Source organism: Leopardus geoffroyi, chromosome D4 (assembly GCF_018350155.1).
Source record: "Leopardus geoffroyi isolate Oge1 chromosome D4, O.geoffroyi_Oge1_pat1.0, whole genome shotgun sequence".
NCBI classification, from domain to species: domain Eukaryota; kingdom Metazoa; phylum Chordata; class Mammalia; order Carnivora; family Felidae; genus Leopardus; species Leopardus geoffroyi.
In genome coordinates, this window is record NC_059342.1 from 75452326 (window position 1) to 75473910 (window position 21585).

A 21585-nucleotide genomic window follows, 5' to 3' on the forward strand; every position below is an offset into this window, starting at 1 on the left:
AGCTGCCCATGTGCTGAGTATTTTGAGGTAAATCAAATGGAGACCCTATCCTCCAGGCATGGTAGATGCTTAAAAGTAATTGGAGTGTAATATAAGAACTGTCATGATGGAAGTGTAATCGTAGGATGAGAATCCAACTCATGGATGTTAGGACAGGATTCTCAGGAAGAGTGATCTGAGGAGCTCTTCCAGGGTGTGCCAGAATGAATAGGTGGTAAAAGGGGCATCTCTCATAGATGGAAAAATTTGGACAAGCCATGGCATATTGTAGGTCTTTGGGAAACCCCAAGCAGAATGTTATAGGAACATAAGGAAAAGGTAAGAACTCATAGGCAATGAGATGAGGAAACCAGTCACAACTATACGATAGCATGCATGTATAACAGCTTTCTGTAAGCATTTTCCCAGACCTTCTTCACTGTTCCACTGGGAAACCAGGCTCTCTTTTAGTGTGAGGGAACTAATTTATGTGTGTTATCAGTTCTCCAAAGGGTGTTGGTGATCTTATAACTAAGGAATGAAGAGATGTCAACATTTTTCCACCTAGCTTTGTTAGAACATTATTTCCACATTTATAGATGAGAGAAGAAAAAAATCCCATTTTATAGCAATCCCGGAAGAGGAAATTAATTCCACCCTTACATCTTAGCCTTGCATTTACTTGGGACACTTTTCCTCAGATGCTAGAAAAGGCAGGGCATGGGGGGACATGGCAAACTGTTCTTGGAGCATTTAATTGTTTTAGATCACCGAAACATTAATAGTTGTGTTTCAGATGGCTTCTTTCCACAAATTTGTAGAAATGCTGTTTTTGGTTTTGTTTTATTTTTGTTTGGCCACAGGAGAAACATGGAAAATCATCCAAGAATCATAATAGGAAGCCATGCTAGAAAAACGGAAAGAGCTTCAAGGGGTAGGAAAAGTCAGTGATGAGTTTTGGCTAAAAGAACTAGGGGGAGATTGTGCAAGCCATTAGCAGGCTCATGCTTGGGAAATTAGCTCTCCTTTTCATCAAACTCCTGGAAAACAATTTTTGAAAACAAGTTGCAAGAAACTCAGTATTTCTGCCAGTAACATAGAAAAACAAAATGTTAAACTTTAGGGCTGAGAGGAATGTGAAAAGCCAGCCAGTCCAATCCCTCTCAGTGGACAGATAAGAAGAAGGAAACAGAAGAAGTGGTTTGCTCAAGGTCAAACAGCTTATCTTCTGCATTCCTAACCTGGTCTCAAAGGTTAGAATTCAAATGGTTAGAATTCAAACTCTCCGGAGCTTCTTGAAATATGCTAATTAAATTATATGATTCCCTCAAAACATAAATTGTCTTTCAGTGACTAGAGAAACAAAATTTTGAGAATGAGGTAGTGGAGGAGGAAAAAAGAAAAGGAAAGAGAGGAGGAGGAGGAGAGTAGGTGCATTCAAATTCCCACTTGGGTCAAAACAAAGTTGCTTGAGAGAATTTTTCAAAGTAACATTAAGTAAGACCCATCCCTGTTAGAAAGTTAGAGACATTCCACAATTTGTTCATCTCATAACAAACTCCAATAATCTTTCATCTAGCAAAGAGGGTGGTCTTGGACTCACTCTCATGCAACCTGTGCTGAGGAATTTTGCTTGGGATAACCAGAATGTTTATAGGAACTTTGACCAACAGTGAGGTCTTGGAATGTAGTCTAAACATACAGAACAAAGATCTCACACTGGCATAGAAACCAGTGATTTGGAGTCAGGAAGCTGGTGTTCTGGTACCTGCTCTGACACTAACACATCAGACAAGCACTCCACACCAACCTTGTCTTTCCAGAGGCTATGAATTCTATAAAATGGTAGGGTTGGCCTTGGAGAAACTTAAAAACACTCTGTTGTTTTACACCATCATGCATTTATCCAAAGAATTCTCTCTGCCTGGAATATTACTCTTCTTCATTCCTCTTTAAAGTCGTCTTTCTGATTGTTCAGGCATTGCCTTCATTTTTTTTTTTGGTTTTTTAAATTTTTTTTTTCAACATTTATTTATTTTTGGGACAGAGAGAGACAGAGCATGAACGGGGGAGGGGCAGAGAGAGAGGGAGACACAGAATCGGAAACAGGCTCCAGGCTCTGAGCCATCAGCCCAGAGCCCGACGCGGGGCTCGAACTCACGGACCGCGAGATTGTGACCTGGCTGAAGTCGGATGCTTAACCGACTGCGCCACCCAGGCGCCCCCAGGCATTGCCTTCTTAAGGAACACTTCCCTTTCAGACATCCTCACCCTCACTCTCTGCTCCATCCTGAATCAAGAACTCTTCTTTAGGCCCTCATACTGCTTTGTTACTATTACCTTTATCACAACACCATAAAATACTCTAGACATTAAAAAAGGCATTGAGACAATAGTCATCCAATTAATTACCACCCAATTAAAATATACTTTAAATCTATTTTTGTCACAAGATCTTAAAAATATTATCTTGTAATTACCTTTGCACCCAGCTTTCCACTTACTATCTTCATAAAAGTTTAGAACTGAAATGGAACTTTCTTGGAGTTCATGAAATATAGTAATTAAGGGGTATTTCCTCCAAATTATATACTGTCTTTCAGTAACTAAAAGCAGCAAAAAAATTAAGGATGAAGTAGCGAAGCAAATAACAAGAGAAGGAGAGAAAGGAGGGATATCACAGGTAATGTTTTATTCATTCCGAAATTATTAGCACCAAACACCATGCCTGGTAGACACTGTGTATTCCTGAAAGTGATCTGAACTGCAGTCATAGCCAAGTTATCTAAAATAATGAGATTATATAATAAAGGTTCAGTTCTCAAAAACCCAAGATAAAGAGTGACTCTTTATTCCTTTTCAATAATTTCAGTGGACTTCTTTGCACCAGCTCCATAGCAAAGCCATGACATCAGAGATGGGGGTTGTGTCATTTATCTGAGCAACATTTCAATTGAGCTCTTTCCAAACTATAGCCAAAACAAGCTGTCTTATTCCCTGAGGCAATGGCAAGGCTTGGAAACCCTGAGTGTACACACACATAAATCTCAAGAGGAAGAAACATGTTTAACCTTTAAAGAAGTTACACATATTTAGATCTTGAAAGTTGTTTGGCTTTATGATAAACAGGATAGGAATGTCCAGAGACATGTGAACATTTAGGGAAGGAGATGTGAGTGTATGTGCTTTGGTCAAGGTAGCGGTATTCTTTGAAGTATCCAGAGGTTATGAAAGAAGATTCAGACATTCAAGAGAGTGCTTCTCTAGATGTGAGTTCTCATCAGTGAAAAGGATATTTTGCACCTGCATATATTCCTGTGATCCTACTAAGAGAAACTGGAATCCATTATGATTGTGCAGAGCCCCCTACATAGGAAAGAACCGTAGAATACAAACTAGGGTTACCAAATGTTCCATTGACTTTGTGTGATCTTGAGCAGGTTACTTTTCTCCTCTGGACTGTTTACTTATGTACAATATTTCTATAATTCAATGATAATATATGCTATCATATTATCACTTCCTCAAGCAGACTTTTTTTTTTTTTTTGGCCATACTAGATTGGGATCCATTCTCTTATTACACACTCACCAAATATCCTACACTTCTCCTTCGTACCATTTAGCACAATTCAAATAATGAATTTACTTGGATGGCTCTGCCTTTCATTTATTAAGCCTCTTATATTTATTGTAGGCATTATATCCCCATTGCCTAGGATAGTGTTTGACTCATCATATGGTCAATGAATATATATTGGATTTCTGGTTTTTTTAATTATTTTATTTTTAATATAATTTATTGTCAAGTTGGCTAACATACAGTGTGCTCTTGATTTTGGGGGTAGATTCCCGTGATTCATCGCTTACATATAACACCCAGTTCTCATCCTAACAAATGCCACCTCAATGCCCATCTCCCATTTTCCCCTTCCCCCCACCCCCGATGATCAACCTTCAGTTTGTTCTCTGTATTTAAGACTCTCTTATGGTTTGCCTCCCTCTGAATGAATGAATGAATGAATGAATGAATGAATACCAACTGACTTTCTCCTCCCTTATGGTAAGTTCTTTACTTACTGATATTTTTGCTTTGGATACCATAAAGGTTAAATATGCAGGTTTTGGAATTCAGCAGACATGGATCTGAGTCTAGGGTTACAACTAATGTGACTCATCAAATTACTTAATTGTGTTAAACCTCACTTTCTATATTTACATATGGGGAAATACATATCTCATAAGGCTGTTATGAAGATAAAATAACAGATGTGATAAGTTCTTGAGACTACCGGTACATAGTTCATTAAATGTGAGCTATCATTACAATTTTATGATTTATTTTGTTAGAAATCCCTCGACTCTCCGTTCCATTCCATTCTAGGTAAAATTGCAAGTATATGACTATCACATCAAATTCTTTTAAAATACAGAAAAAATGTGTAAATGGAAACAAAATCAAACAACAAAAGATATTCATCAAAATCTCTTCAGCAAGAGGTGAAAGGAGAAGACCTCTTTTGAAACTGAAGAATTCATATTCTTTAAAAGCTAATAATGTGTTCAGAACGGAGAGTTCAAGGGAGATAAATGACATAACTTCTCCATAGTAACAACTCACATTGTCCCCACAACTTAAGATCTACTGAAGTAAGATATTGGCCATTTAAGGGCGTATTTGTCCAGAGAAGACATGTAAGGGGTCAAACTCCATGTTAATTGTTGATATGGACACACTGTACTGTTTGAAATGCAGTATACTGTTGACATTCTCAAAAGCCTTATCAGAACTATCAATCCATGGGAAGCCCAGAACCAACTATAAACACATGAGAAATTTTATTATATTTAATATCTCTAAGCTGGCCAAAAATAGCTTTTATTCAAGATGGTTTTATGCTTCCACTTTTGAACTGCACCAGTCTGTGAATGTAAAGTAAGGAGAAAATTAAAAAACAAAACAAAAACAAATGAACAAAACTGAGTCTTGTGTCTCCTTTTAGAGAACAGTTAGATTTGGGTTTAGAAATGGACCAAGACTTATCATTTATTTAGCAAACACATACATTGAGCTTGTTGGAAACTTTCATAATTATCTCACTCAATCCTCACCGTGATTCTGAACAAGCATTACTTGTCATTTCACAGACAGAAAAGCCAAGTTTCAGAAAGGTTAAGCTCAAGACTAGTTAAATAATTGCAGGACCCAGTGAAACGTAAAAATGCATGGCTCCTTGTTCAAAAGTTACTGGGAATTTCAAGATGGCAGCAGCAAAATATTAAGCCAATCATGAGACCCTTTTAAGTGTAGGGTCTTATGTGACTGCACAGGTCACATGCTCAAGAAGCCGGCTCTGGTTAAGCAACTCACCCAGTGTCACAAAACCAGTAACTAATAGAGTCAAATGTTAGTATTCAGCCATCTAAAATAAAAGCCATGATTTCTGCTTCTCTAAAATTCCCAACTCTGAAATGGCCCCTGCCACCCCATTTATTTAGCCATAAAGACTGTCCTTGTTTTGACTAAAGGCTTTTTGAGTATTCTAAATTTGACTTTTTTAAAATTAAATATAATATATTGTCAAATTGGTTTCCATACAACACCCAGTGCTCATCCCAACAGGTGCCTTCCTCAATGCCCATCACCCACTTTCCCTTCTCCCTCACCCCTCATCAACCCTCAGTTTGTTCTCAGTATTTAAGAGTCTCTTATAGTTTCCCTCCCTCCCTCTCTGTAACTTATCGGTAAAGGCTTTGGAACTGCATTGATGGCTGAGTTGGGTAATATCTCAATATCCTATTTTCACCTTGCTCACTGATTTCCCAAGGTATCTATTCATGTCAACCAGTCCCTCTTGTGTCTTAAGCATGAATCAGATTGTCTTTGAGAATCAATACCTACAGAAGACACTCCTGGGAGTAGACTCTCAGGTAGTTACAGCTGATAAAATCCTTGCTGGATGTCAGTCACACTCTAGAACTACACATCTTTTAAACAGAAGTAATTCTGGTGATTACTCAATTCAAATTTTGTTTTGTAGTTTTGTTTTATTTCATTTTAATAATGTTTTATCATAGGTATGTTGAGATCCAGGTGAATAAATAAGTAGCCAAAGCCATACAGTAAATTACTGGCAAATCTAATTCAAATATCTTAAACTAGAAACATGAGACTTGTAAAAAGTGAACAGTCAATATCTAGAACAACTTTTATTAGTAAAACAGATTCTTCAAGGGTCAGATGTTTTTGGATTAACAAATAACCACTTTAAAAACTTCTACTGCACCTAATAGACAAGACTGTAAGAAGACCAGGTCTCCCGTTGTATGTCTCTTACTCCGTGACGTGGAAAGATGCTGCCTGGGTGAGCTCAGGTGGGGTAGGCACCCTTCAAAAACTGTAATGTGCACTTGCTTGCTTGAAATCTTGACTCAGATAGCCTGTGGAATTGTACAACTTTCTCAAGACAGCGCAATATCTCTGTAATTCTCATTAACTGCTATTTGGAAGGACTTCAATTGCTGCAAAATAAACAGGAACTGCAAAAAGCAAGCTATCCCCTGTTCCTGAGCAAAGCTAGCCATGCAAACAGCTACCCACCCACAAGAGACTGTATAGGTCCACATAAAGAGTGGCCCATTGGATTTCTGCATATTTTGTCTACTAGGTAAGCAAGCACTGGGGATGTTTAGGATATATTTAGTGTGCTTTTTAGGTACTCCACTATTTGGAGAAATGCCCTTGTCCTAATGACTCTACCATAAAACCCAGACTGCATTCTCATAAACAACATTGATACTAGTGAGATGGTAACTGCAGGCACACGGTAAGTTCATGTTGAGTTTCTTATCAGATGCCAACTAATGCTATGAATGTAGAAACTGATTACTTGGTTGTATCTAGTAGCCTATCATTTATAGAGTGAATCTCGGGTGTACCTAACTCAGATCAAGCCTCCTGGCAAACTTAACCATCATATAAATAGTTATTAAGTTAGTGTCATGCCAGCCCATGTGCTAGAATTCAGCTAGAGAGTCCCAGAAAATCTAAATCTCACCTCTTTACTATTCCCACACATGACTTCCTTAAGAATTCCCAATGCTACCAGGAAGCCCTCTAATTTTTGAGCTCAGCATTCATCTGTACCACTCCCTGGACCCTTGAATTCTAGATTGGTTTGGAAGATCATCTAGCCCAACACTTCATAAAGTGAAGTATGTGTACTACTAGTGGAATACAAGGGGATTTGGGAGGTAAAACAGTAAACTTAAAAAATTAGTAGGTAAACATTCAACCATACAGTGTGATAGAGTCATAATCTAAACCCAGCATTATTCCATTATCACTGTAATCTAGACGGAAAAGTTGATTCAACATTATAAAATCTATTAAGATATTTTATCATATTGTCATATTTAAGGATAAAAGTAATCTCAATAGATTCAGGAAAAAATACCCAGTACAGTTTAACCTCTATTTGTGAGTAACAATGTCAATTCTTTTTTTTTTTTTAATTTTTTTTTAACGTTTATTTATTTTTGAGACAGAAAGAGACAGAGCACGAACGGGGGAGGGGCAGAGAGAGGGAGGCACAGAATTGGAAGCAGGCTCCAGGCTCCGAGCCATCAGCCCAGAGCCCGACACGGGGCTCGAACTCACGGACCGCGAGATCGTGACCTGAGCCGAAGTCGGACGCCCAACCGACGGCACCACCCAGGGGCCCCAACAATGTCAATTCTTAAGAGGACAGTAACTTTTTTTTTTCTAACATACATTTCAGCTTTAGTGAGGTATAACTATTTTATAACTATTTATTTTATAAATAAAACTCTACATATTTAAAGTGTAAAGAGTGATGATTTGATATACATATACATTGTTAAATGATTACAACAATAAAGTTAACTAACACATCTATTACCTTGTATAGTTATTCTTTGTGTGTGTGTGTGGTAAGAACAGGTAAAGCTACTCTCTTAACTAATTTCAAGTATACAATATAGTATTAACTATAGTCACCATGCTGTACATTAGATGCCCAGAACTTAATCATCTTATAACTGGAAGTGTGTACTCTGTGACCAACATCGCCCCATTTCCCCCACCTCCCACCCCTGGCAACCACCAATCTACTATTTCTTTTATTTATTTATTTTTAAAAATTTTTTCTTACATTTATTTATTTATTTTTGAGAAACAGAGACAGAGCGCAAGCAGGGAATGGGCAGAGAGGGAAGAAGACACAGAATCCGAAGCAGGCTCCAGGATCCAAGCTATCAGCACAGAGCTCAACGCAGGGCTCAAACTCACAAACTGTGAAATCATGACCTGAGCTGGAGTCAGATGTTCAACTGACTGAGCCACCCAGTCACCCCTTTTATTTTTATTTTTTAATTTTAAGTAGGTTCAACACCCAACGCGGGTCTTAAACTCACAACGCTGAGATCAAGAGTTGCATGCTCCACAGACTGAGCCAGCCAGGCATCCCTCTCTATTTCTTTGAGTTCAACTGTCTTGTATTTGTTTTTTAGATCCCACATGTAAGTGAGATCATACAGTATTTGTCTTTTTCTCTCTGGTTTATTTCACTGAGCATAATGTCTTCTCAGGTTTATCCATGTGGTCACAAATGGGAAGATTTCATCCTTTCTCATGGCTGAATTATATTCTATTATATGTAATAGATATGATGTATTTTATGATATTATATTATCATGTTATATAAATATATAATTATATATATACTATATTATATATGTAATATATCACATTTTCCTTATCCATTCATCCATCCATGTACACTTAGATTGTTTGTATATCTTGGCTATAGTAAATAATACTGCAATAAACATGAGAGTGCAGATATTTCTTTCTGATTTTGTTTCCTTCAGATACACATCCAGAAGCAGGATTGCTGGATAATACAGTTCTATGGTTAGTTATTTGAAGAATGTCCATACTCTTTTCCATAATGACTGTATCAATTTACATACTTAATTGGCAGAGAAACATGAAATATTCATAGACAGAAATACTCAATCTATTAAAGATATTGATTCTCCCTAAATTAATAGATTTAATGCAATATCAATCAACATCTGTATAAGATTTGTGTGTGTGTGTGTGTGCGTGTGTGTGTGTGTGTAATTGACAAGCTAATTCTGAAATTTATATTAAAAGACAAAAAGAAACTAAGATACTCCTGAAAAACAAACACGACAGGGGAATTTGCCTAGGGACAGAGTAGGACTTGTTTGAAGTTCTACTAATTAAGGCTCTTTAGATTGCTCCAGCTATAGGCAAACTAATGGAATCAAACAGAAAGTTATATAAGCAATATACAACATACAACAATATACAACAAATTGTTGTATACAATATACAACAAAAAATTGTTGTATACAATATACAACAAAAATGACACTGCAGAACAAAGATGGAAAGGATGGATAAATACATGGAACCTGCCATTGGAAAAATAAAAAAACATGTTTCCTTATACTACATGTAAAAATTAATTTAAAATTTAAATTTTAGAAAAGGGGAATATATACGTGACTTTGAAGTGTAAAAATGTGAAAAAAGATAAATAAGGACAAATCAAAAAGGGAAAGACTGATAAAGCTAATTACATTTTTTAAATTAAGAAGCTATGTTCATCAAAAGCATAAAGAAAGTGAAACTAAAGCTTGCCACACATTTGGAAAAGGTATCTGAGGCATTTAACAACAATAAAAAGCATTAGTATCTAAAATATATTGATTAGGGGCACCTAGCTCAGTCAGTTAAGTGTCCAACTAAAGTGTCAAGTCACGATCTTGCAGTTCGCGAGTTCTAGCACCGCGTCGGGCTCTGTGCTGACAGCTCAGAGCCTGGAGCCTGCTTCAGATTCTGTGTCTCTGTGTCTCTCTGCCTCTTCCCATGCTCGCACTCTGCCTCTCTCAAAAATAAACATTAAAATTTAATTAATTAAAAAATAAAATATATTGATTATAGAGCATGTAGCTACATGTAATAATGAACAAAGTTGTGGGCAGATATTTCATGGAAGCAGAAACATAAGAACCAATAAACATTTTTAAAAATGCCCATTTAAAAAGGAACTGCCAAATAATACAGCATAAGATAACAATTTGCATTGGAAATGTCTAATAATATTGATTGTTGTAAAGGGCATAGAGCGACAGCAACTCTCATATCATGCCAATTGAATGTAAATTGATCCAAACACAGTGAAAGTACACTGGTATTAACTCCCAAATTTTAAAAGCCCTAAATTCAGCAATTATATTTCTAGGAATATCGCCTAGGAGAAACTTGTGCATATAGAGTAGGAGACATTCTATTCAGATGTTTCCAGCAACACTGATTTTACTAGCAATAAACCATCAACATTTCCAATTCCTGTAATCAGTAGAATGGATACATTGCAGTACAGTCATTATGTGGAATATTATACAGCAGAAAGAAAAAAGTAGTGCAAAATTCATAGATTAATTTAAAACCATAAGATTGATGGAAAGTAGTAATTCATGAGGAAATACATATAGTATGATTCCATTTATGTAAAGGTATAAAACAGATACAGTAAACAGAGGCATAGATTTGTAGAGAATTCAGTACAGAAGAACAAGGGATAGTTAATAAATAAAAATAAGGGACAGTTAACAAGGGATTTGTTAATAATAAAAACAAAATTCAGAATAGTGGTTAACCTCTGCAAGCTGAGAGCGGGATAATGGAATGCATACAGGGAAAGGCACACAGGCAGCTTGAATGGTTCTGTAATGTTCTAATTTTGAAGTCGAATGGAGTATACACGGTTGTTTTCTTAGTGCTCCTTTATCTACTTTTTTAATTTTTCATTATTTATTTTAGAGATAGAGACAAAGTGTGAGCAGGGGAGAAGCAGAGAGAGAGGGAGACACAGAATCTGAAGCAGGCTCCAGACTCTGAGCTATCAGCACAGAGCCCGACTTGGGGCTCAAACTCATGAACCATGAGATCATGACCTGAGCTGAAGTCGGACCCAGGTGCCCCATCCTTTATCTATTCTACCTATCTATCTTCTCTATATTATCTATCATCTATCTACAACACACATTAGATATACATCTTGTATACATGACATAGAATATTTCATAAGAAAAAAAACAAAAAATTATGTAGGAACTTGACAGCAAATAGAAAAATGATAAAGGAAAATCCAGAAAAAGTAGCATGAACAAAGGTATCAACATGTAAAAAGCATTTATGTATGTTTGTACTTTTGAAGACTGACACCTAGTACAAGTATATATTCTTGAGCTTAAAGTTTCAGAGTCAACTGAAAGCAGATGAAGCCATCACTGGTTAGATATGTGCCCCTGGATGAGCTCCCCTGTCTTGTTTCCCCTTTCCCAGATATCTAGGCATGTGTTAGGTACAATCTATATTCTGCTCTCAGGGGAAAGAGAACATCTTAAGAGGGGTGGAAGTGAGTTGAGGCTGGAGGAGCTCTAGTTTGTTTGACGGAAGAACATAGGGCAAGATAAAGGACGCCTAGCTCAGGTTGACATTAATAATGTGTCACCAGTGCTGACTGCCATGCTTGGCACATAGTTATGCTCAATAAACATTTGGGGGAATGAATGAATGAATGGAGCCTTTGACAATGAGGCGTCCTGGGAACACTTCTCCTTTGTTAAGACTGTCTTGTTCTCTTTTCTTTTTTTGGCTATTCTCACTGTGGCTAGAGAAACTTTATAACTTTTTTCCCCTTTCCTTTTCAGTAGCCAGTAGGGGTGGGAAGACTTGAAGAGGTCCAAGACAAACTGTGAATGGCCTTGATTTCCAATGGTCCTCACAGAGTGCTGACAGATGTCTGACATGAGAGCGAGATTGGAGAAGCTGCCAGCTGGGGCCAGGAGCCAACCTCCTTCTCTGAGGAAATCTCCATAGATGGTGGTAGATCAGATGCCACTGTGTGCAAACCCTGGGCTCTTTCTTCCCTCCACTTTACCCTTATTTGTCCACTGCACATCTACTTTCATCCCCTACCTAATCATTCTCTTTCGCTTACGCTTCTAAAATGAGCCCTTTATGTGCCTCTGCTTGGGTTAGTTTCTTCTTGCACTCTTTGGACCATTGTTTCTCCTCTTGGCTGGGAGGATACACAAGAAACTGGGGGCATGGCTGAGACAACATGACTTGATTATAAATCTCATGCTTTTGAGAGTTCAGTTTTTCCTCTCATAGTGTAATTTCACTCTAGATTTAGTTTCTTTTTAAAAATTTTATTATAATCATTCTTTAATAAAAAATATGATACAAGCTCAGTATAGGTGACATTCAGAGAGATATAAAAGATATAAAACTATAAAAACATCCAGAGATAACAGTTGTTACACGTATTTGGGGGAATACTATTCTAGTCTCCTTCTGTTTGATTTCTGCCTGTTGGAAATTAAGGGTACCATTCATTTAATATTCCCCCTTTCCAGGTTATAACAAGCACTGGGAAGAGAAACAAGGTGTCAAATGTGGAGGTAATAAAACAGAGGCTTAATAATTTCAAACTTGTGGGTGTCCTTTCTACGGCAAGATTAGAGAATGAGGCTGACATCTCATGTTAAAAAGAGGTCCTCCTAATAACCCATTTGCCACACCTATGCCCTCAGATCTACTGTGGGGAGAATTATGTCGGACTGTACTCACCTAGTCAGCTCTATGGAAAATATGGCTACCTCACAAACAAAGAATGTAAAGCAGAGGAAAAAAGGTGAATCATGGAAATCTGGGCTCAGCTCTAGGAGGTTGACCCTAAGCACTTCTGTAGGTGTTCTTAGCAACTGGAAGCAGGAAAACCAAAGAGAAACCCAAGCTCTTCTTTCAAATCTACAAGGCAGAGATAAAGTAGCTTCACCCATTAGTACAAGTTTCTGTTTGTAGTAGGAAGGATCAAATCAGAGAAACAGAAACCATACCCATAAGTTTAGCAGAGAGAATTTAATAGAGGGAATTGAGAAGGAAAAAGGAAAACAAAAAGAAATAGGTTATAAAGGAGTAATTTCGAGAAGCAGGTAACAAGGTCTAAGGAACTAAGAAAGGAGGTTGGGATTATCCATACCTCGAAGCATAAAGTGGTCCTGTGGGTACCAGCCAGCAGATATTGGGATATCAGGAGCTTGCAAAAGGAATTTCACAGAGCTATGACTTAGATCTCCGAGAAGTACAGTCTGGCTGGAGCTGGTCTTTCTAAGGGTTCGTGACAGAACTGGTTCTTTGTCATGGGGAGAGTCTGGAAGCTAGAGCTAATTGCCACTACACGGGGAGGAGTCACTCCTCAAGCCAGGCTGGTGAGAAAAGTAAGTAATCCAGAGGAATAAGCCCCTTCACTCTCCTCCAGACCAAGGCTATTTCTAGAACCTAATGGGAGAAGTGGCAAAGGAGGGATGTGGTTTGCAAAGCCTAGTCCCCAGAATCACAGTACGGAGCATAGATAGGTGCTTTGGAGTGAAGACTCACTAAGAGATTGGGACACAGCCAAATGGACATGAAGATCAGCGATGTAGCCACTCTGCAGAAACAAGATGGACCCCCCCCACACCCAATACGTGGCTGAGATGTAGAGACTGACGACACAAGATACACTACATGCACACACCGAGAAGCTTTGAAAAGGCTTATTACTCATATAATTACTTTTCTGGGGAGAGCAATGTAGGCTCCCCAGCTGGTCTGGAAATGAGCTCCAGAGTACAGTAAAAGGTGACTGGTGTGGGTTTGTTATTGTGGCCCAGGAATAGGCCAGGGTGAGGGCTCCCCTGTGTGAGCAGGGCTTTGATTGGTTGGAATCTGCCAGTGTACCCACAGGAGGCAGCATCAGCTTTCTTACCAGCTTGCTTAGATGTGGAGCAGATGGGAAAGAGGGAAGGCTGAGACTTAAGAGCCATTACCAAACATCAAAAAATGGAGTCAGATATTTCATTACACTCAGAAAACAAAATAGCCACTTTTCCTCCTGAAATGGTTGAAAGTGCTCCTGTTGGCATTCTCCAAGTTGAGAATGTTTACAGGTCGATGGTGGAATGGAAGAAGGGGAAAGATTCCCTCTTCCAGCACCCAACTCGAGTACCTGCTCTCCATCGCAACTGGGAGCTTCTATTCCTTACATAATATATTCTGAACATCTTATCAGGTTATCCATTGTTCTTATAACATGATAGCTTTTGATAGCTGCCTGCTATCCCATCTTTGGTTATTTGGATAAACTCTGCTTTATATTATACTAGTTCCCCAAATGATAGGCATTTCGACTGTTTCCGGGCTTTTTTTTTTTTTTTTTTAGTTTATTTGTTTATTTTGAGAAAGAGAGAAAGAGCATGAGTGGGGCAGGGGCAGAGAGAGAGAGAGAGAGATAGAGAGAGAGAGAGAGAGAGACATGACAGAGACATGAGAGAGAAGCCCAAGCAGGCTCCTTGCTCTCAGTGCAGAGCCAACTCGGGGCTCAAATTCAGGAACCATGAGATCATAACCTGAGCCAAAACTAAGAGTCAGATGCTTAACTGACTAAGCCACACAGGTGCTCCTATTTTTAATAACTACCAACACTGCTACCATATAAGAACTTTCTTATACATATATGTGTATGTAAATGTGAAAATAAATCTGAGCATTCCCCTAAAAATAAGATTTTTGAAGTAAAGGAAAGATACAATTTAACTTTTTTACAAATTCTTTCCCACCCCCTCCCCCCACCAAAAAAAGGCTACTGATTTAAATCCTCAACCAGTGTTCCTCTTTGGAAATTATCTTGCCATGACTGGTTATTTTTTATATTTTTAAATATTTCCATTTTAATGGGGAAAAGCATTCTACGATTTTATGTTTAGTTCTTTAAACACATAGACTTTCTAATGTTAAAGATCACATTTGTGTTATCTGTTGATAAGATTTGATGCTTAAGGTGTAGAATCACACAATTTTAGTTCTTTGGCCTTTATATTAAAGCAGAGGCACTCTTAACCACTCTTTAAATGACATTTTGTTTCTAGAAAGAAAAAGTTAATGGTTTGAATAACTTTTCAAAGGGATCATGTATAAAACTCGAGAGCACTGTTAAACTAATTAAATGTAACACTCAAATTCAATATACTTCCCTCTGTATTTTCCATACAGATAGGTTTACTGGGAAATCTGATGGGCTATCAGGAATATTAAATAGCTAGCTGAAATGGGTTGACATGAGCCAGGTTTGTATATCAATTGGGTGCCTCTATCTTTTTACACCATTTTTTTATTGATCTTTAAGGCAACTTGACATAGCTTGCCTTCTTGATCCTCATCCTTGAGATATTTTTTTTTTTTCCCCAAATGAGTTTGCACTTCTTATCATAGACTCCCATAGGATCTTGACTTCCTGCACTGGACACAATGCTTTTATAACAATTTGTTTATTTCTGCTGCCTCTGCTAGACCGTAAGTCTAAACGCAAGCCATGGCCATGTCTGCTTTGCTCAACGCATATAGCACAAGGGGTGGTACATGTCATAAACTCTCAAATCTGTGATAAGTTATTGCTTTGTAAAACAAAGCACAACTTTCTCTTCTACAAAAGTGTTGAGGACTATTGAGCTGTTGTACATATTTAAAAGTACTGACATGCCTGGGTGGCTCAGTCAGTTAAGTGACTGGCTCTTGGTTTCAGCTCAGGCCAAGATCTCACAGTTTGTGAGTTCGACCCCCACATCAGGCTCTGTGCTGACAGCGGGGAACCTTCCTGAGATTCTCTTCTCTCTGTTTCTCCCCTGCTTTCTCACTCTCTCTCTCAAAGGAAATAAATATTTAAAAAATAAATAAATAAATAAATAAATAAAAGTACTGTAAAATTCCACTTACAATGTGGTAGGAAGAATGATTTCAAGATAACTCACTTTTACATTTATGTAACTTAGTTATCATTTGGGTTCCCTGCCTGAATGTCTTCCTCCTTCCCCAGTTCCTTGACCTGTGCATTTCCATGGCTATGGATATCAAAGGCCTAACGAAAATATTCAACACACACCCAGAGGCTCATTCCTTGGGGCCTCATCTGCCTCCTTGAGCTCCTTCTTTCCCTGGTCTCTGTTTCTCTGATAACATGCCTGATGTCAATCGGAATGAGAAACTCGGCCCTGTCTTCAGGTGCCATTTTAAAATCTCATTCACACAAGGCAACCACTGAATCAGCGGAGTTTACAGTTAGGATTTGTACCAGATTAATTCAATAAATGAAATAAAATATGCTAGTATCTCCATTTTTAAAATATCCTCACCACACTAAGGACTTCCACTCATCTTTCCTGAAATGTCTTTGCTCTCTTAGCTTCCTTTACACCAAAGAACCACAATCCATTCCTTCCCCATTCTTATGAAGACCCACTATGCCTTTTTTTCTCTGAAACCCTGCAATCAACCAACACCCAGGCCAGGTCCTTGGGATCTTTATTTCCATCACAGAGATGTATTAGGGAACTTTTGCCCAATAAAAGATAACTTACTCCCAAAGAGGAAACTGGTGCTTGTTGTTAAAACCATAATATTTTGCCAGACTAATTACATTTACATATACTACATCTAAAATCTAGGAATGTTTACGTATGTGCAGCTCAGTAATTGCCGCTGTATTCTTCCATAAACCACTGGGCATGCCTACATTATCATCTGGAGAAAGCAGAGAGGCCTGGCTTCTCTTTACCCTTTCAGAACGTGAATCACAGACAAGGTCCAGAAAACCACACCTTCAATGCCACAGTAAGTTGTGAGAAGGGCGGATGCAGAGCATTTCGCTGAGAATTGCAAAATCAAGGAAGCACTGAAGAAGTGAAAGTGCAAAAGTCATTAATTTTCAAGCCAGTAAGAACTAGTCTGGAATTTGAAAAAGATGAGGTGAAATACAACAAACTTATGGGATACATCTCCTTAAGTATACCAGAACAACCTCGCCATCATTCCTGAACGACTGATGTAGGTGATACAGGACAAGGTTTGTCAAAAAAAAAAAAAAAAAAAAAAGTTAACATTCCACTGAAGTATAACAAACAGGAAAGTGTACAAATCACCCGTGCACAGCTTGATCTACCTTCACAAACTGCGTATGTACCCATAACCAGCAGCCAGCTGAGAGAATATTTCCATCCACCCAGAAGGCTTCCTCTTATGCCCTTCCAGTATGCTCCAAGGGTAATCATTCTCCTGACTTCTGATAAACAGCTTCTGATAAACTGATTTTGCCTGTTGTTAACCTTTATATTGATGGAATCATGTGGCATGTCCTCTTTGGGGTCTGGCTTCCTGAGCTCAACATTATGTTTGTGAGATTCTTCCTTCCTTTTTTTTGCTTACTGTGTATCATCAGTATTATTTAATATTAGCTTCATAGTATAAGTAGCATATATTGAATTGAAACATTGAATTCCTTCTGTTGGAATATATTTATCTTTTTTCTGTTTGCATTTTTCTTTTTATTTAAAAAATTCAAAACCACAGAAAACATAAATCATCTATAATCCCAATACACACACATACATACACACTCTACTGTTCTGCCCAGGGAGTGTAACTGACTTCAGTTGTGTTCTATTCTACAGGTTCTAAGTTTTAAATGACCTCCTCTTCCTCCTCCTTCTCTCTCTTTCTCTCCCCACCATACTCCTTGGGCCATTCTGTGTTCAGTGAGATCCAGGATTATGAATGGTTCACCCTGGATCTCCCTATAGTTGGGTAACTGGAAGCCAGAAGGACAAGCTTCCTTCTCCCATCAGGATCATATAGACTGAGGAACAATTTTACCATAGGAAAGGGGGTGCTACTACCAGACAAAGGGGGTTGTACAATCAGAATGGACAAGAGAAAAAATATGGTCACCACAGGGTGCCAGGCTCAGGGTGCATCGTCGCTAATATAGAAATTATGTCTTAGTTTGTGCCCCTACCACAACTGAATGAGTTAGAAACGGAGACTTTTAGTCAGTTCCACACCTAATGTCTAGATCTGAGGGATGTCTCTTGTTTACTACAAATGCATTTTTAGCAGGATTTACAGAAAGCTTGGCATGGCTCAAATTCAGTTGCTAGGAAGTCAACCTTGGCAGCATTACATCCAAGGAAGGAAAGGGGATGGGCCGTGTGCTGCAGGACTGAAACCCAAGTAGATTAGCTAGCTAGCCCAGGGCAGAACCCCCAGCCTTGGCCCTGGAGGAGGCTCAAGGCATGGGCAGCTTCCCTGGATACCCATGTGCCAATAAGAGTGGGAGCCTGGGCTTGCCTACTGAGACATGCATCCAGGCTTTCCAGCTGGCAGAGTGCTACCTGTATACTTGTCTAAGTACCCCACCTTGTCAGAGTGCTATCTCTGGGAGATGACAGCCTTGATTGGATGAATGAAGGTGGGATGAGAAGGAAGAATAATCAGAGTTTCTCTGGCATTACCATTGCTGGTAGTAGACAGTCCTTCACTGGTACAATTATTGCACAGGCTGCTATTTGTCCACGTTTTCAGATAACCAGATTAGGCTTTTCTTTCCAAGGATACTGTTGTGCATCTTCTGGATACAGAGACCTAGTAATATGTCGACCCCTTTAACACAGAGTGTTCTTGGTACTGGCTTGGAGACTTAAGTCACTGTCTCCTGGATATTTATAGTGGAAGATTAAAATAGAATGAAAGCCCCTGCTGCTGTGCTAATTTTAAGAATTGTGGAATCACACTATATTTGAAGGATGAGGAATCCCCATTCATTCACACATCTAATGTGATAGATAGTGTCATTGTTTATGTGTTAACGTGGCTGGGTCACAGTACCCAGATATTTTGTCAAACGTTATTCTAGATGTTTCTGTGAAAATATTCTTCAGATGAGATTAGCATTAAAATCATTAGAAGTTGAGTAAAACGGAGTAACAGCCAGAATGAGGGTGGGCCTCATCAAATCAGTTGAAGGCTGTCAGAAAAAGACTACCCTTTCCCGAGGAAGAGGGAACTCCATCAGCAGACTGCATTTGGACTCAAGCTGCAACATCAACTCTTCCCTGGGTCTCCAGCCTGCCAGCCCACTCTTGAGATTTTAGTCTTGCCAGCCTCTACAATCACAGGAGCCAATTCCTTAAAATCTCTCTCTCTCTCTCTCTCTCTCTCTCTCTCTCTCTCTCTCTCTCTCCTTCTTATTTGTTCTATTTTTCTAGAGAACTCTGACTCAGAGAGAGAGTGACAGGGCCTAAATACTCAGAACTCATCTAAGAGGCCCAACAGAATCACTTCATCTCATCCTTAGAACATGCCTACCTTAGGTACTGATACTCATCTAATTTGACAATGAGAAGCTGGAGGTAGGAAAATTAAATTCCTTGTCCAAGTTTATAGACAGTGGCAGATCTGCATTCTAATTATGGGATGTGTGCCTCCAAAGTTCAAGCTCACTTTTCTACAGTGTCCCAATGCCTTTGAGGGACTCAACACGTATTTGACTCATTCATTCTGCTTTACACCTGACCACCCTGGCCACTCACAGCAAAAGCAAATGCTGCCTACTCTCTCCACACACACACACCCAGATCAACTCTGTTCACACCAGGGGCATTCTTCCCAGCTGCAGCTCTGGCCTGGAGTTTGTTCACACAGCCTGGTGCTAATAGAGATTCCAGAAGCTCCTGGCTTCACGGACAACATCAGAGTCAAAAGAATGCAAAATAGAAGCAGTGAATATTTTCCAGAGGAAAATGGGCTCCCTGCTTGAGCAGACCTTGCTTGACCTCTTGAGCAGGGACAGAATGTGGGAATATGGCTGAGAGAGACAGAACTGAGGTGCACCAAGCTGCCATGGAAACATGGCAAGGTGTTCCACTGGAGAATTGTTACACCTTTTCTGATCTCTCCCAGGATTCATTGAGCAAACCAGTGTAGATAATTTGCATAATTTAACTCATCCAATCAACATATTTCCTGAGCATGCATCATTTGTCAAATGTCACGCATCACGCCAGAGAGATGATGGAGAATAAGGAAACCCTGCTTACCAGTCACTAAAGTCTCTTTCTCTGGTGAGGAACACAGGAAAATAGCCAGGCAATGACAACACATTGCGATAGGTGTAATGGAAGAAGGGAAGTGTGCTGTGGAGGCACCGAATGGACACAGCAACAAATGCCATTGCATGTGAGTCCAGGAAGGCCTTCTGGAGGAGGTGATATCTAAGCCAAGACCTGAGGAAATGAATTCTATAGTAATAGAGATGAGAATGGAAAGAACAGTTTTCTGGATAAACTGAAAATGTGCTGAGGTTGGAGGGCTACATCTCAGAATGCTCAAGACAATTGCAAAGAATTCAAGTGTGACTTAGGTTAAGATATCAGGGTGGGGCAGCATGTCATGAGTATCAGGAGGTGATGTATGGGGGAAATTGTTTGAAGCCAATTCAGCAAACTGATTAAAGCCACGGTCTATAACAAAGTTGGGCTCAAGAAGCAATAAGGAGAAAAGAAGGGGAAATGATGGAAAGCATGAGGAGAACACAATTTGCTTTTCTCACCTGTGGGTGCTGGTGTGCATTTGGCTTCCATTCCTCACTGACAGGCATCCCGTTTGGGAGCTCACTTCCTCAGCTGTAAATGGGTAACAGCCCTGCCTGTGTACCTCATAGATAGTTATGAAGATCAAATCCTCAGTGCCTGGGAAATGGCTGTGCCCTTCCTGCTCCACTCCCCTCTTGGAAGTCTCCAGCTCAGGATGGAGAGCCCCTCAGTGCCTCAATACCTGGAGGCTTTACTCTTCAGAAGCCAAGAGATTCTTTTCCTGACAGTGTTCCCCTCGGAATATTCTGAGTCTTTAATCCATTGGGCAAGGTCACTAGGCTCTTCTATTCATTGTGCTCATGAACCTGATACTATGGCCATGCAGAATCCCAAATCTGGCTTGGGAAAAACAAAATGAAGTCAAACAAACAAAGCAAACAAAATAACATGATTCCCTCTACTCATCTGTAAATTTGGTCACCACGCCAGCCCTACGACCACTAACACAAGGTTAATGAGAAAGACCTGAGACTTGAATATGGTTTCAGGCATCTGTGCCTTTGCACTGGCTGTTCCCACTGTGCACACTTCATGTTTCTGTTCCTATTCCTGACATATTCCTGCACTCATTTGCAGGCCTCCCTCCCCTGGGAAGCCTTTCCTGACACCTGGTGCAGCTGTAGTTGGGATTCCTCCTCTATGTGTCCACAGCAGACTGTATCTCCAACATCACTGTAACCTCTATGAATCTCTTCTTGAACTTGGAGTTAAAATATGGTCATGTGTTTTATTTTCTTAATCTCTCAGATCCCCATTTTCTTCCTTACGGTGTATTATTCCATTATATTACTTCATTACTATACAGGATCCATTTTTTAGAGTATTCTTTCCCCCCAAAAACTGTTAAAAATAAACAAGTAAAACAATAACAATATGAGCTTATGAAATCCAAAAGTAAAGAGGAATGGTATCAGAGAGAAAAATTTCTGCCATTACTTTAAGTTTCTATTTAAACTCCAGTTAGCTAACATACAGTGTAATGTTAGTTTCAGGCATACAATATAGTGATTCAACACTT

General features: G+C 39.1%; 1 long non-coding RNA gene across 1 annotated transcript in view; it reads right to left on the minus strand.

Annotated features, from left to right (window-relative positions):
- LOC123593243 overlaps window positions 1-13250 on the minus strand; it is a 121993-nt gene extending 108743 nt beyond the window's left edge. The window contains exon 1 of the long non-coding RNA XR_006710210.1: window positions 13088-13250. This is a non-coding gene — a long non-coding RNA (uncharacterized LOC123593243). The remainder of the gene's footprint in view (window positions 1-13087) is intronic.
- Window positions 13251-21585: the final 8335 nt, after the last annotated feature.